The sequence below is a fragment of the Phascolarctos cinereus genome, unplaced genomic scaffold (genome assembly GCF_003287225.1).
Source record: "Phascolarctos cinereus isolate Bilbo 61053 unplaced genomic scaffold, phaCin_HiC Scaffold_1;HRSCAF=81, whole genome shotgun sequence".
NCBI classification, from domain to species: domain Eukaryota; kingdom Metazoa; phylum Chordata; class Mammalia; order Diprotodontia; family Phascolarctidae; genus Phascolarctos; species Phascolarctos cinereus.
In genome coordinates this window covers 268,381,618-268,409,521 of record NW_027555514.1, presented here as the reverse complement: position 1 = coordinate 268,409,521, position 27,904 = coordinate 268,381,618, and the positions used below count along the sequence as shown (strand labels likewise).

The window sequence follows — 27,904 nt, the reverse complement described above, 5'->3', positions numbered from 1 at the left end:
TGAAAGACCAGTAGACATCAACATTTAGCTGAAGCTATTTGCCATACACCCATGCCTAGAAGATATTAGACCACATACCACGAGAGACCAAGAAGGAGTATGACCTCCCACAGTACCAGTGTGATGATCTCACCAGATAATATCATTGCCCCTGCACTGTCAGAGGTATATTCCTCCTCCACACATAATGGTTTCCCCCCCACATATTCCTTAGATATATGTTCTTTCTCTCTACTTATAACTATATATATTTTCATAGAAGACTCTAGCATAGATTTGTGGGAGAGGAGAATGTTTTCTTAATTAAGTGTTTAAATACCTTTGCTTTGAACTATTTTGTCTTTTGACTGACTAGTAAAAGTCGATTGTTAGTGGGAACTCATGAACTATGGTTTAGAGTGGAGATACAGAGTACCTTGAAAGTGGGGTCCATTGTCTGGAGGAATCCACAATTCAAGTCTACAACATTGACCATGTTATGCCTATCCAACAGTTTATCATTTTTTCCTATATCTTGTTTTGTTATTGATTAGCAGGAAAATAATATTTAAGCATGGCCCTCCATAAGACTTTAGCCACTAGTCTATTGAGCTTAGTTATATGGCCATCTCAATATACTTGGTTATTTTCCAGCATTGGCCATTTGAACCTTCCATCCTGCTCCTCTGAAAGGAATCCTTAAAGTGCAAGGGAGTACAAATTTTCCTGGAAGGGCAGTTACCATTAGTGTCATCTCTTCCTCTACCACCACCCACAACCAAGACATATGTCTGCTGGAATTTAAGTTGTTGAGGGCAGGGATTGTTTTTCCATATTTATCTTTGTATACCCAGTGTCTAGCAAGTGTCTGGCATGTAATAGACGGCTTAATAAATGTTTGCTGGATTGGACTGGATTGGATTGAAGTAAATTAGAATGGAGTAGTCCATCCTACAGCTAAGAGAGCATATCACTGACCACTTACTAGCCCTCTCCTAACATTTCTTCTTTTTAAAATCAAGTTGAATTTTGTGTTGAAACAGATGATTGGCCCATCATATTTAAGTAGTCCTGACCACAGAAACTGAGGTACTTATTTAGCTTCTTTGCACTGCCCAAGGGATGGCTCATATGACAAATAACTTGGAGAAAACAACTGGATTCTTATAAATTATTTAAGTGTGGTTACCCTGAGACTTAGTACATATACATATATAGAGAGAGATACATATTTTATATGGGGGCTTTTTCATATTGAAACATAACCTTGGGTAGTGACTTTGTACCATCATATCAGGAGGGAAATAATGCAGCAGGAAAAGCTTCATAAATTTCCATTTAGCCACAGAAAACTTTTCTATAACTTTTTTATCGTGTGCTTTTCTTTACACCTGGAAATTGCTGTAGGGTCAAAGAGACAGGCTCTTGGCCACACGTGGTGAGCCCTCCAACTCCAGTCCCAGCTCCCTCACTACTCAGTTCTATTATTGGCCAGAGGAGCAGGGCTATAATAAAATCCAGAGGCGCTCTCGGGATTTTAATGCCAGTGAGAAATGAGAAAATATATAGCCTCCTGAATCTGAAGCTGGTGTGACAATAAGTCATTCCCCAATATTGTTACTCCTAAAGCAACATCTTGTTATGCCTGTTGAACCAAAGTAATGCCTGAACTGTCAGCCATCTGCGGCACTCTTTATTTCAAGTAACATGAAGTAAGGCTCATATGGTTTGGAAGGATGAATCCAGCAACCATAAAAATGGAAGAACTAGAAAAAGAGGAATCATTTTCTTCAGTCTTCTTAGGTTACAAGGAAATTCCTTAGGAATGCCATTAGGAGAAAAAGGAATAAGAAGAGTATGAGCATAGTAAATCACAGTCAGGTGAAAAAAGCAGTCATGGGGAAAAGCATTGAATCTGGAGTTATCTTAGGATCATAAATTTAGAACTGAAAGGGGCCCCCCAAAGCCATCTAGTCTATCCTTGTCATTTTATAGAAACTGAGGCCCCAAAAGGTGATGCAGTTTGCTGAAGGTAGCAAGTGACTGAGTCTGGATTTGAACTCAGATATTTGGCTCCACATCTCATGTTCTATCCACCATGTAATGTGCTCTTGCTTATACAAAGGGATACTTAACTCCTGACCAACCACCAAAATGTAATCCTTGCATCAAAGACTCTACCACCACCCTCATGGCACAAAGTAGTCTTTACTGGGGAACAAGGGTTTGTTATTTCTCTTAGGTCTCCCAGAAAACATAAGAAAATGTGTAGGAGGCATGATGGAGAAACTCCATGATTTGCTGAGCTGGGCAGCCTTGGGAGCCAAGGAGGTGTCGATGTGTTATCCCAGTATGACAGTAGGGAGATGCACCTTCCTAGGAGGAACTAGAGATATACACCTTCCTAGAGACCAGTAAGGAATTGGGATGTCATCCTAGCAAGACTGTAGGGCCATATTCCCTTCTGTGATGACATAGCAACTCCTAATTGGACCCTATAGACTGGAGGACATCCAAGTCAAGCTAATCAGGGATCTCCCCTGATCACCCAAGCTACCCCATCCCCAGCACACTGAGACCAACTAGCCACCTGTCACAATCCGACAGTAGAGTTGGATGGGAGGGAGGTGCTGCTTTAAAAGTAATAACAAATAGATACCTATAAATGAGTGTCCATTATTACATGACCCAAGTCCTCTGTAAGACTGACAGTCACCTACAAACCCAAATATGGCAACTTATCTTGCCTGGTCCTTTCTGGAAAATGTTTTTTTTTCCTTTCAGCTTCTCACAGCTATCTACTCAATTCCCTATTATTGCTGCTAGATCCTTCCTCCAAAAAAAAAGACAAAAAAACAACAACAACAACAACAAATCTCATTGGGCTAGACCAGGGTTATGAACCTAATAAGATAAAATTTAATAGGGATGAATCTAAATTACGTTTGTTAAAATTTTTTAAAATGGCTCTCACCTGGCAGAAACTAACATTTACCATCACACCCAATAGAACATCACCAAGCAGCAACCATTGAAGACAGTGTGCTATAGTAGTTACAGTGATGGCTTAAAGTTAGGAAGACCTTGGTTTGACTTCCACTTCAGACCCTTACTAACTCTGTGACAATAGGCAATCACTTGAACTCCCTACGTGTCATTGTACTGATCTTTAAAATAAGGAGGATGGAATCCATGACCTCTAAGACCCCTTCCAGATATTAATAATGATCCCATAAGCCTATCAGAAGCTAGCTGTCATGCCCAGACAAATGAGGTGGCATAATAAGCTACAGTTTGTCTGAAAAGTTCAAGGAGTTTCAGTGGACTGAGTTGTCACTCAAATGAGGCCACGGTATGTTATAACTGTCAACCAAAAAAAGAAATGGTTAATGTAATCTTGCATTAAGAGAGACATGGTTTCTGGGAATATGGAATTAATAGGCCCCCTGTGCTCTGTCCTGATCAGATAACATCTAGAATATTGATATTCGGGGCATCCCATTTGAAGAAGGACATTGAAATAAGCCAGGAAGAGTCAGGAGGAGGATAACCAGTAATGAAGGGCTCTGAGCTCATGCTGCAAGAGGATCAGTTGAATGAACTGGGCATGTTTATCCATAAGAAGATTTGGGAATCACAAGATAACTATATGTACTATTTGTTCTTGAAGGGAATGATGGGGAATGATGGGAAGAAATACCTGAGAAGCTAAATTTAGGTTTGATCCCAGGAAAAAGTTTCCCAACAATTAGGTAGGATGGGGACTGGACATGTGATTGATTTCATAGGGATAGGGAACTCTCAGGTGAGGAAACTCCTTCCACCAATGCAAGTAAGCACCTTCTCTTAAACTCTCAGTCTTAGAGGATCATCTAGAGCAGAGGAGTCAAAATGTAACTGGGAAACATTTAACAAAATAAATAAAAATACATTAGGACATAGATAATGTTAATGTGTGGTTTTCCAAGGAACTATATAGCCCTTAGAGATCTTTATGTACAATTTAGTGACTTCCCTTTCTATTTGGGTTTGATACCTCTGTCACCCTAGTAAAATGACATGCCCAGCGCTACCTAACCAGAGTTTAAGCTAGAGTCAGGACTTGAACTCAGGTCAGTCAATTCCTGCCCCCCTAAGACCTCTGGGAAGCAATTTGAGCTATCCTAAAAGAACGAAAGATTTCTTCTAGAAGGAATGGGTTCCCTTACACTAGAAGTGTTCAGTCAAAAGCTGAGTGTCCACTTGACAGGTATATGATAACAGGAATTCTGTTTTAGGCTAGACTGGGTAGCCACAGAAGTCCCATGCACTTCCTACAATTCTCTCTCATTCTGTCCTGGCCCCTTCTGAATTTTCCTGTTGCCACAACATATGGCAATATAGTGCTTCATATTGCTTATTTGCTCTGCCAGGTAAGGCCATTAAGGGAAATCCTTTTTTTTTTTTTCCTGTCAGTAGTAGTGTCTTTGCTGCCAGAGGGAAAAAACCCTCAAGTGCTCTCCTTGCCTAGCAGAAAAAAATGGATATTTTCTCTCTCCCATTGTTCTCTCCCTTCAATAAATTCTAGATCAGACACATTGTCTTCCATGCTAATCATTCCCCTGTCTATCTCTTGTCTCCTGCTTTTGTAGGTGCTGTGCTCCATTCCTGAAATGTTCTTCCTCCCCATCTCCACCTCTTAGAATCCCTGGCTTCCTGCAAGCCTCAGCTTAAAACATATTTCAAAAGAGCCTAATTTACCAATCTCCTCCCATCCACCCTTACCCCTACTTCTAGTATGGGAGTCCTTTACCTGCTTTGTGTCCTGGACCCCTCTGGCAGTGTGGTCAAGCCTATGGACCCATTCTCAGAACAGTGCCTTTGAGTGCATAAGATGAAATATGCAGAATTACAAGGGGAAACAATTATTATTTTTAATTAAATATTTTATTTTTCCCTAATTACATGTAAATGAAATTGAGCATTCTTTTTTCAAATTTTGAGTTCCATATTCTCTCCTTCCCTCCTCTACCCTCATCATTGAGAAGGCAAGAAATTTGACATAGGTTATATATTTGTAGTCATGCAAAACACATTTCCATGTAAATCATACTGTGAAAGAAGACAGACCAAAAAAAAGAAAAAATAAAGAAAGTAAAAAGTATCTTCAATCTGCATTCAGGCTCAACCAGTTCTTTATCTGGAGATGGACAGCACCTTTCATCATAAGTCCTTTAGAATTGTCTTGGATCATTGAATATCTAAGTTATTCATAGTAGATCATTATGTAATGTTGCTGTTGCTGTGTACAGTGTTCTCCTGGTTGTGCTCACTTCATTCATCATCAGTCCATGTAACTCTTTCCAAGTTTTTCTGAGAGCATCCTGCTCATCATTTCTTATAACATAATAGTATTCCATCACAATCATATACAACAACTTGTTCAGCCATTCCCCAATTGATGGACATCCCTTCAATTTTTTTTTTAAATTTATTTTATTAATTTATTTTGATTTATCAACAATCACTTCCATGTGCTTTTGAGTTGAAAATTTTTCTCCCCCTTCTTCCCCACCACCCTCCCCAAGACAGCACACAATCTGATATAGGCTATACATTTACATTCCTATTAAACATATTTTCACATTAGTGATGTTGTAAGTAAAAATTAAAACCAGTAGGAGGAACCATCATAAAGAGGAAACAAAACTCAACAGAAGAGGAAAAAAAAGATAGCAATTCAACTTCCATAATTCTTTCTTTGCATGTGGATAACATTTTCTATCACGAGGCCTCTGGAGATGTCTTAGATCCTTGTATTGCTGAGAAGGGTTAAATTTATCAATATTAGTCATCGTAAAACGTGGCTGTTATTGTATACAACGTTCTCTTGGTTCTGCTCACTTCACTCAGCATCAGACCATACAAGTCTTTCCAGGTTTTTCTGAAGTCAGCCTGTTCATCATTTGTTATAGCACAATAGTATTCCATTACATTCATATACCAAAATGACGTTTTTAAATATATAAAATGTCATAACATGACTAATATGGTAAGGTTCACATGCTCCCTACCCTCCTTCCCCCATCTTACCCTTTTCTGTAAAATCTCTTTCCTCTTTTATTTGAGATAATTTAACCCATTCTCCCTCTCCCTTTCCCCTTCTCCCAGTGCATTCTTCTTTCTCACCTCTTAATTTTATTTTCTTATATAATCTCATCCCATCATATTCAATTCACACCTTGCTTTCTGTCTATGTACACTCCTAACTGCCCTAGAAATGAGAAAGTTTTTAGGAGTTACAAGTATCATCTTTTCATGTAGGAATATAAACAGTTTAACTTTATTGAATCTCTTATGATTTCTCTTTCCTGTTTACTTTTTTATGCTTCTTTTGAATCTTGTATTTGAAAGTCGAATTTTCTATTCAGCTCTGGTCTTCTCATCAGGAATGCTCCTCTATTTCATTGAATATCCATTTTCTCCCCTGAAGGATTATGCTCAGTTTTTCTTCATAGGTGATTTTGGTTGTAATCCTAGCTCCTTTGCCCTCCAGAATGTCATACTCCAAACCCTCTGGTCCTTTAATGTAGAAACTGTTAAATCTTGTGTCATCCTCACTGGGGCTCTACAATATTTGAATTGTTTCTTTCTTGTGCTGCCTGCAATATTTTCTCCTTTTCATCCAATAGGAGCTCTGGAATTTGGCTCTGCTATTCCTGGGAGTTTTTATTTTGGAATCTCTTTCAGGAGTTGATCTTTGGATTCTTTCAATTTCTATTTTTCTCTCTGGTTCTAGAGTATCAGGGCAGTTTTCCTTGATAATTCCCTGAAAGATGATGTCTAGGTTCTTTTTTTGATCATGCCTTTCAAATAGTCCAGTAACTCTTAAGTTATCTCTCCTGGGTCTATTTTCCAGGTCAGTTGTTTTTACAAAGAGATATTTCACATTTTCTTCTATTTTTTTCTTTTTTTTTTTGTTTGATTCATCCTTGATGTATCATAGAGTCACTAGCTTTGACTTGTCCAATTCTAATTTTTGAGGGATTATTTTCCTCAGTGAACTTTTGTACCACTTTTTCCATTTGGCCAATTCTACTTTTTAGGAGTTCTTATCTTCAGTAGATTTTTGTACCTTTTTTTTCTACTGGATCAATTCTACTTTTTAAGGGGTTCTCTTCAGTAAATTTTCATATATCACTTTCCATTTGGCCAATTCTACTTTTCAAGTCATCTTCTCTTCTGATCAGTTTTCTGGCCCCCTAACCATCTGTGGCCTGGGAGGTTTGGAAATTGCCCCTATTACCATTGATTCAGTCACTCCCAAGGCCTGCTCCTGGTTTGCTGGGGCTTGGTCTGCACTGGCATGGCCTGCACTGGACTATGGTCCACTCTCATCCTGGTGCAGCAGACTTTTTCCTGCCAACCTTCTAAGCTGTATTGGGCTGGAAGACTGTTGCACTCCATTCTTTTGTGTTTTCTGCTACTCTGGAATTTGTTATGAACCATTACTTAAAGGCATTTGGAGGGGTTTGCAAGACAGCTCAGGTGAGTCCCTACCTTTTCTCTGCCATCTTGGCTCTCCCCGCCAAGGGGAACAAATTATGTTGAAATAGTTATCAAAAAGTTTTTTAAAAATTTAAAGCATATTCACAGATCCCTAAAGCTCTTAAGCTATTTAAACTTAAAATTCACTAAGACTTTTGAGACACCCTGTATGGTACTTGCTGTTCTACCACGGGGCAGTTGTGAGAGTCAGAGGAACTTAGGGAGGTAAAGAATTTTGCAAATCTTGAAACATTCTATGTGTGTCAGTGTTGTTGGTGTTTTTGGTGGTGGTGTTGTCAGTCCTTCACTCTCATGCAGAATTGTATAGAACCATCCACATAGCCATAGACAAGGTAGATTAGGCTGAATATATTCTAACCGCGGGAAATCCCCAGCAAACTATATTTTTAAAGCTAAATTCCTGAAGTCTTGTAATTTGCCTTTCAAAAGAGAAATTCAACACTCTTCTGGTACATTAAGGTTTCTGGTTGACTATGGGATAACTGAGTTGCTAATGTGTGGGACAGCTATCCTTATTTCCAATAAATTCAGAGGCTTCTCCAGGTAGAAGGCAGAAAGGAATTTTTATTACGATCTCGCGAGAAAGGGCAACCCGCACTGAAAAACCTCTCAGTGTCAGGGTGCACTGAACATAGATACAGCAGGTTTTTATAAGGTCCCTATCGCAACTCCCCTCCCTAACCCCCGTCCTCTTAGCCCACAGTTACAGGCCTTGAGGGTACATTCTAGACGCAATAAAATCTTCCCGGGACAGTAGCAGACAACCAGATGTGGTTATCTTGCAATGTCCTTATTCTACAAACCCCTGTGAAATTCCTGAGTTCCTTTTATCTTATGAGTTTAGGTTTTATGGGAGGTCTTCACTACATTCCATTCACTAACAAATTCTGTAACTTTATTTCCTGGGCATTAGAATTCTAATTGAGAAATTTTTCATTCAGAATTCAACAAGCATTTATTAAGTGCCTTCTACTGCCAAGAATTGTGCAAAGTGCTAGGGAAACAAAGACAAAAACAAGAAAACCAGCCCCTGCCCTCAAGGAGCTTCCATCCAATTGTATTATAATCTAACACACTTAATCTGGTAAAGGAGGAAGCTGAGAATTAGAGGAAGCTTCGTAGTCCTGTATGGGGGGGAAGGGGGGTTTCAGATCCAGATCTCTATGTAGAGAATGAAATAGAACAAGAGACAGAAAAAGAGAGAGAGAGAGAGAAAAGAGACACAGAGAGAGAAGAGGAGAAAGAGGGGGAGACAGAGAGATAGGGAGAGGGGGGAGGGAGAGAAAGAGGGAGGGTGGTCTGGACATATTATGTCATGTCAGAAACTACCTCTATCACTGCAGATTATGTCTATTCTGTAACTTTTAGACTCAGAGTTGTTTGGGAACACTGAGAAATTAAATGACCCACCAAAGGTTTCACATTCAGTATGTATCAGCAGCAGAACTTGAACCCAAATCTTCCTGATTCCCAGGCCAGTCCTCTATTATTACTCCAGTCTATATAGAAAACTTATACTTGTATAGCACTTTAAGGTTCTGCAAAGCATTTTCCTTATTCAGAAAACAGGCTCTGAGATCTCTCTCTCTCTCTCTCTCTCTCTCTCTCTCTCTCTCTCTCTGTCTGTGTGTGTGTGTTTGTGTATGTGTATGTGTGTGTGTGTGTGTGTGTGTGTGTGTGTGTGTGTGTCTCAGATCTCCGCTATACAATATTCTTCCTCCTATCTGCCTGTTGCCTTCTATTAAAATAGTCAGCTGTTGTTGTTGTTCATTGGTGTCTGACTCTTTGTGACCCCATTTGGGGTTTTCTTGGCAAAGATACTGGAGTACTTTGCCGTTTTCTTCTCCAGGTCATTTTTCAGATGACAAAATTCTGGTAAACAGGTTTAAGTGACTTGCCCAGGGTCACACAGCTATTAAGTTTCTGAGGTAAGATTGGGATTCAAATCTTCCTAGGCCCAGTGCTTTATCCACTTCACCATCTAGCTGCTCAGGTTAGGATTTTCAAAATCACTTAAAAAAGAGAATGAAATCACTTAGCTCTTCTCTGAATTATTGTTTTAATTACCAATACAGGGGATTTGTATAAGGCTTAGTTCACTTTTTGTGACCTGTTTTCCCTAAAGGTTATGAATACAATGACTATATATCCCAAGTGTCAGGGTCCCAAGGCTACTGACTACAAGGGTTCCCTTGCGTTATTGGCACATTCAGACTCTTAGAGAAGGTGAGTGTCTCAGACAGTGTTTCAGAGACATAGTATCCACTTACCTAGGTTTTTTGGTTTGGGTTGTTTGTTTTTTTTAATCATAGCTCCCTGGGTACTTACTATTCAGCTGCTAGATCACCAAATCCAATATCCAACATCCAAGTCAAATAAACATTTATTAAGCACCTACTATGTGTCCACTACTGTGCTAAAAACTAGGGATACAATTAATAAAAAGAAAGACAGCACCTGCCCTCCAGGAGCTTACAATATAGTGGAGGAAGACAATACACAAAAGGAAGGAGGAAAGGGGGGAGGGTTAGAGACCTGGGGTACCCTGTGTAGAAGCATCTTGTTCTATGGAGTTGAAGCCAGGCAGAGCAACAAATGCAAAGTGGAACGAGCCCAAGGACTCCACTCTCCAGTCTTCCAATCAGAGTGCAGAAGAGGCTGAGGGAGGTGATGTCAATCAAGACTTAGCCTCATGGTGATGAGATTAGAGGTGATGAGCTTCTTTTTCTGGGGAGCTGAAGCCAGACAGGGCAGCAGATGCAGAGTGGAGTGAGTATCATACCAAGAATGCAGGCACAAGCTTATATATAGCACCTCAAGGATAAAGGCCCAGCCCACCCATAGCTCAATTCCAGAAGAATAGTCATCAGCATCACAGATGAATGAACACATGAGGAATAACCCTGGAGGCTCAGACTATTGTCTATGCTGCTCAGCCGTGCCCCCACAGCTCTAAATTGCCTCCTCCCCAACCCACTCTTCACTTTTAGTCTGTAAGTCCCCTGCAGAATACATTGATCAGTGTTATCCATGATACAACAACAGTATTCATTCAGCTCGTGTCCTTTAAATGTTCTGTTTTGTCAGCCCCAGCTAAAAGGGCCAGACCCAACAGTATAGCACAGGCCTCTTGGGGCTGGTGTGAGGAGGAGGTGATGTTTGAACTGAACTTTGAAGGAAGATGTATTCCAAGAAGCAGGAATGAGAAAGGAACATACCCCAGGCATTGAGGACAGCTTGTCTGAGCAATGAGTAAAAATGGGTCATGTGCCAGAAGTCTGGAAAGGAAGTTGGAGTCAAATTGTCAAGGCCTATAAATGGCCAACAAAAAAATTGATATATGATCTTACAGTCAAAGGACAGCTTAGTGGTGCAGTTGATAGCAAGCCAACCCTGAAGTCAGGAAGATCTAAGTTTAGATCTAGTCTCAGATACTTACTAGCTATGTGACCCTGAGTAAGTCACTTCACCCTGTTTGCCTCAGTTTACTCATCTGTAAAATCAGCTGGAGAAGGAAAAGGCAAACCACTCCAGTATCTTTGCCAAGAAAACCCCAAAAGGGGTCATGAAGAATCAGACAAGACTAAAAAACAAGCAAACAACAGTCAATAGGGAGCTAACACAGTTTCTTAAGTAAGCGAGTGACATAGGCAGAAAAGTGCTTTGGGAAAAATCGATTTGCCACTTGGGTGTAGGATGTATTGGAATGGGGAGAGATTTGAGGGAGGGGAGATCAATTAGGAGTCTATCACAATAATCCAGGAGAGAGAGGAGGTCTTAAATTGAAGTGTGTGGGTAGAGAGAAGGGGATAGAATGCAGAGTTGTCATGGAGGTAGAATTAACAAGACTTGGCAACTCAGAGGTGGTAAATAGTCTTCCCTGTTGGATAGATTTCCATTTGATGTCTATCTATTCAACTATATAAATAGCTATGGCATTTCAGTTTCATTTCCAGCTCGAGCCTCTGATTTTATTGCATATGTGGGACCAGCATGGCACAAATCCTAATAGGGGAGCTTTAAGGGTTTATTGGGGGTGGGATAAGCTCAGGAGGGAAAAAGACATTCCAGCTGATTCCTCAGGTGGTGGATTGTCAAAGCAGGGCATGGGCTGCAGCTGGACAAAACACTGCAAATCGCTCCAACTTTGTTGAAAAGCAGCGTGGCAAGTGGGAGGTACCATTCCTGGATTTAGTTCTTGAAGACGTAGGTTCAAATGCCAGCTCTGATACCTACTACCTGGGTGACCTTTGAGCAAACCATTTAGCCTAACTCTTAGTTTATCAGTAAAAAGAGGTCACTAGTCTAGTTGGCTTCCAAGGTCCCTTCTAGCCCAACATTTATGCTCATCTGTATCATTTCACCACTCTGGCCCTCTGTATCCTTCTCTGTAAAATAAAGGGGTTGAACTTGATGGCCTTTGAGGTCCCTTCCATTTCTCCATCTATGGTTCCATGATCACGTGTATGTGATTGAATGCATGAATGAACAGGCTTCTACCTTAGCCTGCTGGGGAGGACAGCTTTTGCAATATAGAGGCCATGAGTGACAGTCAAGGAATGAGTTTATGTAGAAATGGTGGGCCCTTCCCACCTGCCACTGACTGAGTTCAAATTACATCTCAGAAAATACTTCAGTTTCAGCCCAATGCTCTTTTCCCCTCATATAGCATTTAGTAGGGTACCAGAACTAAGGTGATCCCGGGGAAAGGAAATTCCCTCTACCAATTTAGCTGGTCACCCTTTCTGCAACTCATAGTCCTAAAGAGTTGCCTTGGCCAGTGCAGTCAAACTCACATAGAAATGAGAGCTATTGATATCTGCATAAGGATCTCTGCAGGCTGCACATTGACACTTTTGAAATGTAATATCATCTATGTATTATTATGCTTTTATTTATTTTGTTAAATATTTCCCCATTACATTTTAATCTGGTTTGGTCTACGCTCTGGAGCTTTGTGGGCCTTGGTATATTTGAGACCTCTGGCCTAGAGCACTGAGAGGTTAAGTGACTGACCTAGGATCATACAGGCAGTATGTCTCACAGACTTCAGCCTAGGTCTTCCTGGCTCCAAAGACAGCTATCTACCCACTGCATAAGAGTGTCTCTCTGTCAACAAAGGAGAATTAAATTTAATTGAATTCATTTTTAATAACTGCCCACAAACCCCCACATCCTGCTGACTTATATGTCAACCTGCCTTCCTTTTCCAAAATCTCGGAAGCCCCTACTAGATCTGGTTCCTTTTCCAGAGCCTATGAATCTGCAGACAGACTTTCCCAGGGACATTCTTTGAACTAGGTATCTGTGCCCTTAGGCTGTTTCCTCACCATGTAACCCAGTCCCTTCTTTGCTAACAGTCGTTGTCTATAATATGAAAGCAATATTGTCCTCACTGTTTAGGATATAGCCTCTAAGACTATATTTGTACCTAATCTAATGTAAGGATTTGGGATTCTGCTCTAAAAATAAATACCTTATTAATTTTCCCAAGTGAAGCTGTTGACTGAGTGCTGAAAAGGTGTTAATAGCTTAAAAAAAACACTTAAGGTCACTGGGCAAAAAAAAGCCTGTTAAAGATAACTTTCATCTTTATATTCAGACAATACCAATCCTGTTTTTGTAATCTTTCTTCTATGCATTCTAAGCCTTTGTTATCTGTTTCTGAGGCTTTGGACACCTTGCCTTCTGCATAATAGCCACCTGATAAGTGGGTTTTAATGAAGACAATAAGGTAATAGTTTTTCCTGTCCCCTTCTCCATGCTTTTTCACTAACCAAAATTTAAATGATGTCCTCTTAAAAATGGGTACCTAAGGACCAATTTTTGTCCAAGAGAAGACATGAAAATGTAGATCATAAATATGGGACTAGAAGGGACCTGAAAGGCCATGTGAGGTTTTGGGTTTTTTTAACAGTAGAATAAACTAAGACACAGTGTTTTTGAAAGATGTGGGATTACAGGTATGGAGCAGTAGACACAGTTTTGAACTTTGGGTGGATGTGTTGGCTGATTTTGCTAAATCTTTTCCCCCTTTTTAAATTTTTTCATTATAAGGAATGAGAAAGTAGGGGTTTTTTTTAAAATATAGGTGATTTAAAAAATATATATCAAGAATTCTGCAACAAATAAGATGGATGCCTAGGATAAAAGCCGATAAAACATACTTCCCAAATGTCAGTAGTGAGAGAAATTATTATTTCTCTCTTATCTTAATAGTCTATTACTAATTGAGATGAAGATTTTTTTTCCCCTCATTCAGAAATAAGCCCCTGTAAGTTAATGAAGGCAGAAAGACATTACTGACCTTGCCCCAAATTATCCCACCTAGACCATCTTATCTAGGTGGAATTGTTAACCCACCCAAATAGAAAAACCTTACAAAGAGAACCTAATCTAGGTGAATTTTGGCCCATTGTATTCTACTTAGGCTTGGGGAGTGGGGGAGGGGGACAGTTTACATCCTCTGTCTAGTCTGGGCTTCTTAAACTTTTTCCACTCACAACCCCTTTTTGCATTTTGGCTTGCTGGCTTTGCATGGCCTGAGGTAATGCACAGTGCAAAGTGCAAGTGCTTTGTGTCAGAACCAAGGCTGCAGTGAAGTTGTGGGATGCAACATGGGCCAGCACTGCCAGAGCATTCATTATGCATTTGACTTTTAAGTAACTTTTGGTCCTTGCTCATTCAGAAACCTTTTACTATTGCCAAATTTTTCGTGACCTCATATGGCATTGTGATCCCATATTGTTTTTAAGAAGTGCTAGATTGCTGGGGGCGGTGTAGTCTGGGTGTAAGAGTGACATCATCAGAATCACAGCCCCCAGTCCCTCATTAGAATAGGTTTACCTCTCATTATAATATTTGTTTTCTCATTAATTGTTAACCAAGCAGAATTGATTGCCACCTGGTAAAAACACCCCCTCTTTTAAGGGCATAGAAGCATTGAGAGACCTCCATGATCTATCTTTGATTTGTGAGAGACAGCCAAATGACCATCCTTTTATTAGTTATTTGCTAGCCATAATTAATAAAATGATTAATTACCCAGAAATTATGCCTTTCAAACTTTTCATACATCACTTTAGAAAAGTGGGGGACTACAGGTACTGAATGGTACATTGACTCTCAGAATTAGTTGTTTTATCTGCTTCAGTTTGTTTAACTGCTTTTCTTCATTAAAAGGGTTGGCTCAGAGGTTGGGGGAAAGGGAGTATTGGGAAATGATCCTGGTGTAAAAAGAAAAAGGCAGAAATAAAACTTTTAAAATGTGAATGCCTTTTTAAACTTTTAAAAATAGGTTATTAGAGGGATTCTTTTGCATTTTGTGGACTTTGCTTTTCTAGCTATACGTGTTATCTTGTGCTTAGGTACTGCCTGGTCCATAGTAAGCGCATTTATTAAATAAATGCTTGTTGACTGGATGGCTGCCTGCCTGTCAAGTAACAATAAAGCCCACTGTATGGATAGAGCAACCCAAGCTGTCTTCAGCAGAGAGGCTGCCAAAGAAACAAGAAAATCAGGAACAGCAGCAGTAGTTTCTGCTAATTCTAGCTCTTTCTACATGCTTTGCAACATACAAACATTCTCTTATTTGATCTACTCAAAAACCCTCATGAGGAAGAAACTATTATTATCACTCTCGTTTTCTAAGTGAGGAAACTGAAGCCCAGAGGGGCCAAGTGATTTGCCTAAGGTAAAAAGTCTAAGAAATGTGTGAAGCAGTATTCAAACCTAGACTGCCTGACTTTCAAGTCCAGTGCCTCATCCATTATGTCATAATAATAATAATTTATAGAATGCTTTAAGATTTTCAATGCACTTTACAAATATTACCTCATTTCAACAACCCTGGGAAGGTAGATGCTATTATTATTCCCATTTTATAGATGAGGAAATTGAAGCAGGCAAGCTTAAGTGACTAGCCTGGGGTTACTCAGCTAGTAAGTATCTGGGGCCTGATTTGAACTCAGTTTTCCTGACTCCAGGACCAGTACTTTATCCACTGTGCCACCTAGCTGCCTCTGCTGACAATAATAATAATAACAATAATAATAATCCTGCCTCAGTCCCATACAAATTGTGTGACTTGTAAGGCCCTTAACCTATCTGGTTCTCAATTTCCTCATTTATAAACCAGAGGGTTAGACTAAAGAGCTTCTGGGTTTCTTCCAGTTCTATATCTATAATCTCATGATTAAACAATGACCTTTTCTTTTCCCACTACTTTTGTTTGTTGTTCAGTCATTTTCGGTCATGTCTGACTCTTAATGGCCCCTTTTGGGGTTCCTTGGCAGAGATACCAGAATAATTTGTCATTTTCTTCTCCAGCTCATTTCACAAATGAGGAAACTAAGGCAAACAGGATTAAGCGACTTGCCCAGGCTCACACAGCTAGTAAGTGTCTAAGGCCAGATTTTAATTCAGGAAAAGTCTTCCCGAATCCAAGCCTGGTGCACTATCAATTGTGCCACCCAGTGGCTGTTTCCTGATACTAGCCCTGAATTTGAGGAGATTTTAGTCACGAAAGACAAATCACAAATACTGCCAGAGAACCCGTTGCTGGGCTAACTTGCTTCATTAAGAAGCAGAAGGAAATGAGAGTATTTTGCTGCTTGGTTGGGTATTGGGGTTTTGTTTCAGGGTGGAGGAAGGATGAGGGGCATTAAATACTGAAATAGATTTTTAGGCCACAGAAGGCATTTGGAAGGAAGATTCCATCTTCTGGAAGATTGCTATCTGCCCTCCCATTGATGAGATGTCATAGACTTACTGATGCCAAGAGTATTAAACAAGCCCGAACTGCACAAGAGTTATTTTGTTGGGAAGGAAAAGCACGTAAATGCACATTAGTTGAATTTAGAAGACAATTAGGAGAAAATACTTAAAACCTACTTGTGCTAAGTTATAGGTTAAGGTTATAGCTAAGTTACAGGCTTAGAGTGAGTGATACCTAACATAAATAACTGATCACTTAGAAAATACAAAGTTCTTATGCCCAAAGGGCTATAAAACTGTGCCTACCCTTTGATCCAGCAATACTACTACTAGGTTTGTATCCTAAAGAGATCACAAAAAAGGGGAAATGACCCACAGGTACAAAAATATTTATAGCTGCTCTTTTTGTGGTGGCCAAGAATTGGAAATTGAGGGTATACCCATCAATTGGGGAATGGCTGAATAAGTTGTGTTATATGAAATGGTATATTATTGTGCTATAAGAAATGATGAGCAGGCAGTTTTCAGAAAAACGTGGAAAGACTTACATGACCTGATGCTGAGTGATGTGAGCATGACCAGAAGAACATTGTACGCAGTAACAGCAATGTTGTTCAGTGATCAACTATGATAGACTTAACTCTTCTCAGCAATACAATGATCTAAGCCAATTCCAAAAGACTGGTGATGGAAAATGCTATCCACATCCAGAGAAAGAATTATGGAGTCTGAATGCAAATCAAAGCATACTATTTTCACTTTTGTTTGTTTTTCTTTCTCATGTTTTTTTCCCATTTGTTCTGATTCTTCTTTCACAATATTACTAAGATGGAAACATGTTTAATGTGATTGTGCATATATAACCTGTGTCAGATTGCTAGCTGTCTTGGGGAGAGAGAAAAGTTTGGAACTCAAAACTTATCAAAATGAATGTTGAAAACTATCTTTATGTGTTATTAGAAAAATAAATGCTATTAAGTAGAAAATTTTTTTAAAAAGAAAAGAAAATACAAAGTTCTTTTTAAAATGTTTGAAGTCATGAGTACTAATCTTGCCTCTGATAGATACCAATTGTATGACTCTTGGCAAGTGACTTGACATCTCAGTGCCCCTGATAGTCTCTAGGGCTATAAATTATAGGAAATGTGATAGTCTTCGTTGGTACAGATAGTTTCCTTCCTGGGAGCTGCAAGAACTGATGAAATCAATCAATTAATAAACACTAAGTGCCTCCTATGGACCAGGCATGGTGTGCTAAGTGTTAGGGGGAAGAAAAGGAAACAAACCACAGTCCCTGCCCTCAAGGAGCTCACAATCTAACGCACAGGTATGGATCAAGAGGAATGGTAACAATTCACATTTATGGGACAAAATGCTTTTTTCAAAACAATCTTAGGTAGTAGTTGCTGCTCAGTCGTATTCAACTCTTTGTGACCCCATTAGAGGTTTTCTTGGCAGGGATACTGGAGTTGTTTGCCATGTTCTTCTCCAGCTATTTTTACAGATGAGGAAACTGAGGCAAATGGGATTAAGTGACTTACCCAAGGACACGCAACTAGTAAGTGTTTGAGGCCAGATTTGAACTCATGAAGATGAATCTTTCTGACTCCAGGCCCTGTACTCTATCCACTGCACTACATAGCTGCCCCTTTCTGTAACAGGTAATGGAAGTGTTATTCTCCTGATTTTATAGATGAGAAAAATGAGGCTGAGTGGTTTGCTCCCATTCACATAGGTACTAAGAGTAGAAGTTGATTATATAATGATAATTCATATTTATTTAACATACAAGCCTTATGTAATTTGGCTTCATAACAAAATGGCATACGTATGTCTCTTTCACAGAAAAGTAACTGAGGCTCAGAGAGAGGTTCAGGACACTGCCAGACAGTGTGAGATTATGGAAAGAGCTCTCCCTGGTCCTGAAGCAGAAAGACCAGGACACAATTCTCGCTCCTCGTGTTTGCTTGCTGGCTTATTCCTTGTATGAAGAATTTCCCTGGGCCTCAGTTTCTTTCCCTATAAAATGGAGAAGTTGGACCAGATGACCTTTTCAAGTTCTATGAACATGATACAATGATAAGTAAATGGCCGAGCCATGTATAGGTTCCTGGTTCTGAAATAATTTCCTCTATGCTATTCAGTGTTTTACTAAGCTAACTAAGGCTCTGTCTCCCTACAGTGGCTAATAGATGCTATTTCAAGAGAAAAGGTCCTTGGGAAAAGTCCTAGATTTGAAATCAGGGAATCCGTGTTTGAATCTCACTTATATCTGTAGTACCTTGGTCAAGTTCCTTAACCCTTCTGGGCCTCAGCTTCCTCATTTGTAAATGAGGGGGGCTAAATTGTATGACCTCTAATTTCTCTTTCTCTGAATCTCTTAAGCAACTTTCCTATTCCATGTCCAGGTAGGTTTCATAGGTTTATACTGGGGAAATAATTTTTCAGATCTCTGGAACACTCTGTCATGGCAAGTGTAGACCCCTTCCACAAGGTGGAAAACTGAGTCACATGACTCCAGGGCAGCCATTTTTGCTATGTTTCTGTTACAACTTTATTTTTGATGAGGAAATTTCAAATCCTTCAATGAAGGAAGAATGATGATTTTAGTTTTTGTTTGTAACTCTTCGTTTTTCTCAGTCTCATTATCCACCCAGTACATGATTAATCCATGTCTGCAGCTTCTGCTTCAGCCTTTGGGACATACCATTACTCCTTAGTGCTCCCAACAAAGAGTGAGCAGAGACAAGTGAGGAGAACAGGGAAGATTCACATCAGCCCTTGAGTGATGGTAGCTGCTAGAGAAGAGGTTTGTAGGTTTATAGGATCATAGATACAAAGACATCATCTAGTCCAGCCACCTCCTTTTCAGGTTGAGGAAACTGGGGTCTTGGTGGTTAAGTGATTTGTCCAAAGTCTCACTTGTACTAAGAAAATAGGTTATATGTAAGCTACTCTTATGTTATCTCATATACTTGAGATCATAGCTCATAGAGCTAGACCCAAAAGGGAGCTCAGAGAACCTCTAGTCCAGTGCCTTTATTTTCTAAGTGGAGAAACTGAGACCCAGGGAAGTTAAATGACTTTTCCAAAGTAACAGAGCTAATAAATAATACCCTAATTTGAAACCTGGCCCACTGTCTCCAAATGAAATGCTCTTGTCATTGTACTATGGATTTTTTAAACGTTCTTGAACATTTTGAGATCCAAAAGAGAGGAAAAGATACTGTAGTCCCTCTTCAGAAATATTTGAACTTTTTGTGGCTTCTTACTTCTAAGATGAGTTCCTAAGAACAGATTTCATACACACACATATACAAATACACACACCTATATTCTGTATATGTGGGAGGGGGGTGACATATAACTATATATCACATGGGACAGCTAGGTGGCCCAGTGGATAAAGCATTAGGTTTGGAATCAGGAAGGCTCATCTTAATGAGTTCAAATCTCAGACACTTGCTAGCTGTGTGATCCTGGGTGAGTCACTTAGCCTTGTTTGCCTCAGTTTCCTCATCTGAAAAATGAGCTGGAGAAAAAAATGGCAAAACACTCTAGTACCTCTACCAAGAAAACCCCAAATGGGGTCACAGGGTCAAATATGACTGAAAATGACTGAACAACAACATATATCATATAGTAATATATTAGAAAGGAAGTATCAAATAGTAAATAGATTTCTGACATAGATACCTCTGAAGCAGACTCCAGAGTCAGGAAGACCTCGATTTAAGTCTTGCCCATGACATATATTATTTGTAGAACACTGGGCAAGTTACTTAACCTCACATTGCCCAAGGCAACCCTCTGAAACTTGAAGTTGTAAAAGAGTTGATGATTTGAATCTGTAAAGAGGGTTTCCTCAACAAGAGATTTCTGTACCAATAAAGTCTAAGATCTAGTCTACCCCCCACACACACACACAAATAATAATATTATATTACTTCTAGGCTGCTAGGTGGACTAGAAGTGGATAGAGCACTGAACCTGGAGTCAAAAGACTGGAGTTCAAATCCATCCTCAGATGCTTACTAGCTATATGACATTGGGCAGGTCCTTTAACCTCTGTCTGCCTCAGTTTCTTCATCTATAATATGGGAATAATATAGCATCTACTTCTGAGGGTTGTTATGAGGATCACATGAGATAAAATTTATAAAGTGCTTTGCAAATCTTAAAGCACTATGTAAATGCTATTGGCATTCATTATTTTAAGTGTTCCATTAATATTATTATAAGCATTATATTATAATCATAGCATTTTATTATATATTTTCATAATGTTATAATCACATTATATATTCTTGTTGCATATTAATTATTATGATTATATTATAATTGGAATATTATAATTTATATATAATTGCTATAATATAATTGCAATTATATTAGCTATTTATTCAAATTCATTATTTTACATTGATAAATCTATATGAAATCTAATCATATATTTTATGTCTTAAGTATTTAACAATATTGTCTTTTCCCTCATGAAGCAAAATTATTTACAAAAATTATATTCAGTAAGTAAATATTACCTTTACTTTTGGATACATCCCCTTAAATTTTCTCCTAACTGGAAAAGAGGGAGGGGGCAGTATACTCCTACAAGTTTGAAAATGCAGCTCTTGCGCATGATATTATCTTCCTTTCACTCTCCTAGTTTTCCTGACTTAAATTCCATTGATAATGTGTGTGTATGTGATATATATATGTATGTATACATACACATTTGTATATATATATACATATACATATATAATACACACATAAAAATATTATATCTTGTGTGTGCGTATTTTCAGTTCCCCTACCCTACCACTACAATAGACTGTGAGCTCCTTGAGGACAGGGACAGTGTTTTTCCTTTTCTTTGTATCCCCTGAGCTTAGTACAGCCACACACTAGGCAGGGGTTCTTAAACTTTTCCCACTCAGGACCCGTTTTTACTTTTCAGCAGAGTTCCTAGTGTCTCCTGGCCTGAGGCCATGCACAGTGCAAAACGCATGTGCTTTGTGTTCAGAACCAAGGCTGCAGTGAAGTTGCCCGATGCAACATGGGCAAGCCCTGCCAGAAACACCTTGGATTCATTACGCATTTTATTTTTAATTAATTTTTGGTTGTTGTGTGTTCAGAAACCTTATACTATTGCCAAATTTTCCTCAACCCCATATGGGGCTAGGACCCACAGTTTAAAAAGCACTACACTAGAGCATTTATTTTCTGCGTATTTGAGCAATGAACTCAAGGAAATGTGACTGACACAGGAGAAAAGGTGCTGAGACCAGAGGGGCTGTGTTCAAATCTAGCTCTGTCATTTATTCATGTGACCTTAGGGAAATCACTTAACCTTTTGGTTTTCTTATCATAAAGTAAGACATTTTAACTAGGTGACCTCTAACTTCCTTCTGATTTTAAATATGTCACCCCGTGATCTTCATTTCATTAGGTACTCACTAAATTTTATCTTAATTATTTATATATTTTATACTCATCTGTCTTTATGGCTGGTTGCTGTTATCTGTTCCTAAAGCACATGGGACTTGTATCCAAAATTACAGGGTATCTGTCTCCTTTCACCTTTCTCCAGCTTTTGTTGGGCTGTTTTTCAGTCATGTCTGACTCTTCATGACCTCATTTGGGGTTCTCTCAGCAAAGGTATTGGAGTGGTTTGCCATTTCCTTCTCCAGATCATTTTACAGATGAGGAAACTGAGGCAAACAGGGTTAAATGGTTTGCCCTGATTTGCATAGCTAGTAAGTGTCTGAGGCTGAATTTGAACTCAGGTCTTCCTGATGCCAGGCCTAGTGCTAACTAGCTTTCTCCTGCCCTAGTGAGTAATCCATAAATTTTATTTTGGAGAAGAATATTGTTTAGTGGAAAGAGTACAAGACTCAGAAGACCTGAGTTTGAGTCAAAGCTCTCCTGCTTACTACCTATGTGACTTTCAGCAAGAACTTAAGTTCTCATAAGTAAAATGCAGGGGTTGGGCTTCATGATTTTTTTGGTCTCTTCTAACTTTGGACCTATAATCCTTGAAAGCAGATGCCCTTAGTCTAGAGTCTATGAGCTTTAAAAAATTTTTTTTTGTAAGTTCAGTTCAAAAAAATTGGTTTCCTTTATTATAGTACGTATTTTATTTAATTTTATGCATTTAAATGAATTATTTTGAGAATAGGTCCAGAGGCATCATCAGACTGCAAAGGAGTCCATGACCAAAAAGGCCTCCTGTTATGCCACAGTCCTCTCTTTAGTGACAGGCTAAAGCACATGTGACTAGAAAGGAGTTCATGTGGATTTTTGTAAATCAAAATGCCAGACTTTGCATTGCTTCTTACTAAATTTTATTCCTATTAGATTCAGCTCATCTTTGGATCCTGTCACAGTTGTTTTGGACCCTGATTCTCCTATCCAGGGCATTAGGTGTCTCTCCAAGCTTTGTGTCAGTCGCAGGCTTGATAAACATGTTATCTATGTCTTCATCCAAGTCACTGATAAAACATGTTACACAAAACAGGTTCCAGGCCAGTGTCCTGTAGCACTCCATTAGAGACATTCACCTAAGCAGGCTTGGGTGCATTCGTCACCACTCATTGGGTCCAGTCACTTCATTAACTCGGAATCGCCCAAACCATTATTTTATTATCTTATCTTACCATCTCTTCCATCTCATAAACAGAAATATCGAGAAAGACACCTTCTAGTTCTAAACCTGTGATACCATACAAAGGAGGAAAAAAAAGCAAGCACTTCCCTTTCATCATGATAATAATTGGCAAAAAAAAAAGAAAGAGAAATTATAATAAAACATAAAAAAATGACTCAAAGAAATGCTTCTTTAATGATAAAATGTCAAGTATGGGACAGGTGAATAAGAAAAGTTTGGTAGAGAGAGTCATCCAAATGTACCTATCTTGGTAGTATTAATAGCTCTCATTTTATAATAATAAAGTTAGTAGTTCACAATAGCCATGAAAACTGCAAATCACTTCACACACATTTTTTTCATCTTCTCTTTGAGATTTACAAAGCACTTTTCTCACTACAATCTTTTGGGGTAGGTATGTTTCCCATTTTATAGATGAGGAAACTGAGGCTCAAACATTGACTAGCCGTATCATCATCTAGTGTCATTTGTAAGATTTGGATCTAGGACTTTCACAACTCATGGTCCATTGCTTTTTCTACTAGGGCCAACCTTGCAAGAACACCTTGGGGCCAGGGCCAGCACCATTTCTAAACAAAAAGAATCTTCCTTGGCATCTACTTACTTCCCTGGCTTCCTTTAGGTCCCAGTTAAAATTCCTTCTTTTACTGGAAGCTTTCCCCAATCCCTCTATTAATTATTTCCTATTTATCCTTTATATAGTTTGCTTTGTATATATTTGTTGTATGTTTGTCTCCTCTATTAGATTGTAAACTCCTTGAGGTCAGGAGACAGTCTTTTGCCTCTTTTTGTATCCCTAGCACTTATGCCCAGCACATAGTAGGTGTTTAATAAATGTTTATTGATTGATTGGTTGATCTGTAAGTGAAGAAATTATATCTGAACATCCCATATGGCATAAGACATTTTCGTAGAGAATCGTACAACTAACACTGATTGAAGACTATGGACAAATCACTTAGCCTATCTGAGCCTCAGTTTCCCCATCTGCAAAATGAAAAAAAATAATACTTTCATCACCTACCTCGTAGGAGTGTTATGATAAGAGTCATAATATAATATTAGTAATAATAGCTGAGACAGCTAGATGATGCAGTGAATAGAGCACTGGGTTTGGAGTCAGGAAGACCTGAGTTCAATTCTAGCCTCGGTCACTTACTAGCTGTGTGACCCAGGCTAAGTCATTTAAACCTGTTTGCCTCAGTCTCCTCATCTGGAAAATGAGCTGGAGAAAGGAATGGCAAGGCATTCCAGTATCTTTGCCAAGAAAACCCAACATGGTTCATGAAGAGTTGGATGTGATTAAAATGACTGGACGACAATAATAATAGCTAGCATTCACATAACACTTTGGCAGTCTGGGGAAGCCTCAGAATAATAGTGTTTAGTGCATCAAGAAAAATATGTAGAATTACAAAGGAGACTGATGATTTTGAAATGCAATTTTCAAATTATTGGGGGTTTGTTACTGTTGTCGTTTAAGTCCATGGGCACCAAGTTAAGAATACCTGCTTTAGTGGAATGGGCATGAGAATATGGAGGTTTAAATTCCAACTCTGACACTCACTTCCTATGTGACCTCGGGCTTTAGCTTCCTCAGCAGTCAAATACGCAGATCCGATTAGATGGCCTTTAAGGGCCCTTCCAGCTCTAAAGGCCGTGGCCCTGAATTCCTAATCTGGTGTTCAGGCAGCACTAGATTCATGGCCATTTTGTCCTTCCTCTTTTGAGTTAGTGTAGTGGCTTTTTTTTTCCTTGTTACAATGAGAGGCACTGATGCTCAGCCAGCCAGACTTAATGCTTTCTAGCCCTCTAGGCTTTGATCAGAGCATTTCTAAATATAATAAGAATCCAGCAATTTATTTGCTCTCTCCATGTAAAACCTGTTGGTCCCCACATTTAGCTTGAGATTTTTGTATCTGTTTCCATAGCAATAGAACATCTACCTACTTTTTTTTTTTTTTGCTTAGCATGTTAAGGTCTAAGTGTGAGTCTGTATCTGGAAAATATGCTTCTTGTCAGAGCTAATGCCTGATGCTTCCTTTAAAAAAAAATAACAAAAAAAAATTTGAAGCAGTCAGAGCTTTTCTCATCATTGCTCTTGAAATGTTTTAATTAGAGAGCAAATGGAGGTCATTTGGGGGCAACCAAAACTGAATAACAGTGGAAGGCCCCTAATGGATTTTTTTTCCCAAGGAGAAATTTGTTTCATATGTTGATTGGAGAATTGATCTGCCAGCTTTGCTTTTATTCAGGTAGTGGCTTAAGGGTCATGGGCATGTCTAAAAAAAGCCTTGAGTTGTAGAAATTGTTTCCTCTTCTGTAAAATAAGAAGGTTAGGCTATAGATGATCTCTAAATATCATAGTCCCTAGCCTTCATTTACTTCCAGGCTTAGTCCTGGTTTAATACCTTATGTTTATTACCAGAGTCTCAGGGTCAGTTTAGGGTTGGTAAAGGTCAAGGCATCTATCACTGATCTTGAGTCCCTGTTCTGTTAGTTGTGTTTGAATAAGACCAGAGTGCACAGATTCTATCTGTTTAATTGACTTTGTCCAAGACATTTGCCTAGCATAACCCACATATATACAGACAGGTCATTTTTAAATGCTTTTGACAAGGAAGAGGTAGTGAAGTCAGTCAATCAGTAAAAACGTTTATTGGGGCAGCTAGGTGGTGCAGTGGATAGAGCCCTGGCCCTGAAGTCAGGAGTTCAAATCCAGCCTCAGACCAAACACTTGACACTTACTAGCTGTGTGACCCTGGGCAAGTCACTTAACCCCAATTGCATAAAAAAAAAAACCACTTTTGTTAAACTCGCACTTTGTGGCAGACACTGTGCTAAGCTCTGGAAATACAAAGAAAGGCAAAAGATAGCCCATGCTCTCAAGTAGTTTACAATCTAATGGAGGAGATAACTTGCAAACAACTATGTCAGAAGGAAAGAAAGAAAGAAAAGAAAAAGAAAGAAAGAAAGAAAGAAAGAAAGAAAGAAAGAAAGAAAGAAAGAAAGAAAGAAAGAAAGAAGAGAGAAAGAAGAAAGAAAGAAAAAGAAAGAAAGAAATGGATAGATATGAATATAGCTATAGATATATATGATAGAAATAAAGACAGAGAGAGAGAGAGATACAATAAATTGGAGTTAAGCAACAAAGGGAAGGCACCAGAATTAAGGAGGACCAGGAAACTTCTGTAGAAGATAGGATTTTAACTAGGACATGAGAGAAACTAGGGAAGCCAAGAGGCAGAGAGAGGTGAGGAAGGGAAGCATCCCAAGCAAGGGGGCAGCCAATACTTCCTGGAGTCAGGAGATGGAACACCTTGTTCAGGGAGGCTATTGTCACTGAATTGTAGAGTACACGAGAGAGGAAGGGGAAGCGTATAAGATGTAAAAAGACCAGAAAGGGAGGGGGGAAGGGGAAGGTTATAAAGGAGTTTGAAAGCCAAGCAGAGGATGTTATCTTAGATCCTGGAAGTGATGAGAAGTCACTGGAGTTTATTGGGTAAGTGGGGTGAGACACAGTCAGACCTGCACATTAGGATTCCATCTGGAAGCTTAGTGGAGGATGGACTACAGGGAAGAGAGATTTGTGACAGGGTAACTAACCAGCAAGTACTTCAGTGGTCTTCAGCGCCATAGTCTTGTTTGCTAAGTGTTACAAATTATACCTCCCCAACCTCCCTCGTGTCCATTCCTTTCCCTCCAGTAACATGTCCACTAGACTAGTTGCTACCTTGGTCACTTTTCATCTGAACTCCTGCGACAGCCTCATAATTAGATTCCTAAATTCCAGACTCTCCCCTCTATGATTCATCCTCAACACAGCTACCAAAGCAATCTCTCAAAAGCACAATCTTGTCAGTGCCCTGCTCAAGAAACATCAGTGTCTCCCCATTTCCCCTTGGATAAAATAGAAACTTCTCTGGCATGTGAAGCTACTGTGTGGCTCCAGCCTGTAATTCCAGGCACATTGCAGGCATAGCATTCCTCCAGTTGCTGTACATTTTAGCCAACCTGACCTCCTTGCTATTTCCAGAATTCATTCCACCTAATAAGTAGCTAAATGACACCAGAGGTAGATTGCTGGATTTGGATTAAGAAAATATGAGTTCAAATCCTGCCTCAGAGACTCATAAGCTGTATGACCCTGGGTAAGTCACTTAACACATCTTGGCTTCAGTTTCCTCATCTGCAAAATGAGAGGGTTGGACCAGATGGCCTCCAAGGTATCTTCCAGCTCTAAATAGAGGATTCTATGATCTTCTGTCTCTGAGTCCTTTCATAAATTTCTTCTCCTATACCTGAAATGTGCCGCCTCATCTCTTAAAGTCTGAGATGTTCTCAAAGGCTCAGTCCAGGTCTCATCTTCTAAAGCAGTGGTGTCAGACTCAAATAGAAACAGATCCTTGCCCCAGCATGTTGACTTAGAAAGCCATAATTTAACATTATTTATGTTGTATCATATTCCTATTTATTTTGATAAATATTTCTCAGTCACATTTTAATCTGGTTCAGATTGCACTGGAAAGCTATAACTAGCCAGCCTCTGGTTTGATATCTCCACAAATCTATACTTTTTTCCCCAGTCCCCTTAAGTGTTAATGTTCTCACCATCTTATTCAAATTATTATTTGTATTCCTAACTGATTACATACACCCCTACCCTCAATAGAATGTAGGGTTCTTAAGGTCAGGGACTCCATTTCCTTTTATCTTTTTATTCCTAGAACCCCAAACAGGGACTTGAATAAAGTATGTTCTTATTAAATGATTTTTGTCCTGTTGTTGTAATATGAAACCGCACCATAAAGTACCTAAATTCCACGACTGTTGTCTCTAAGTCTCAAAAAAGAAGCTTTTTGCTGTGATGTGGGTGAGATATACCTATGGGCAACAGAGTTTGGGGGCTTGGGTAGAATGTAAACTCTTTGAAGGTAGAGACTTTTTCACTTTATCTTTGTATCTTCAGGGCCTAGTGTGGTGGGAACTTAA

General features: G+C 39.2%; 1 protein-coding gene across 8 annotated transcripts in view; it reads left to right on the top strand.

Annotated features, from left to right (window-relative positions):
* The window catches only part of ANKS1B (ankyrin repeat and sterile alpha motif domain containing 1B), a 569,458-nt gene that overhangs the window by 205,087 nt on the left and 336,467 nt on the right, over positions 1 to 27,904 (top strand). The window lies entirely within an intron of this gene.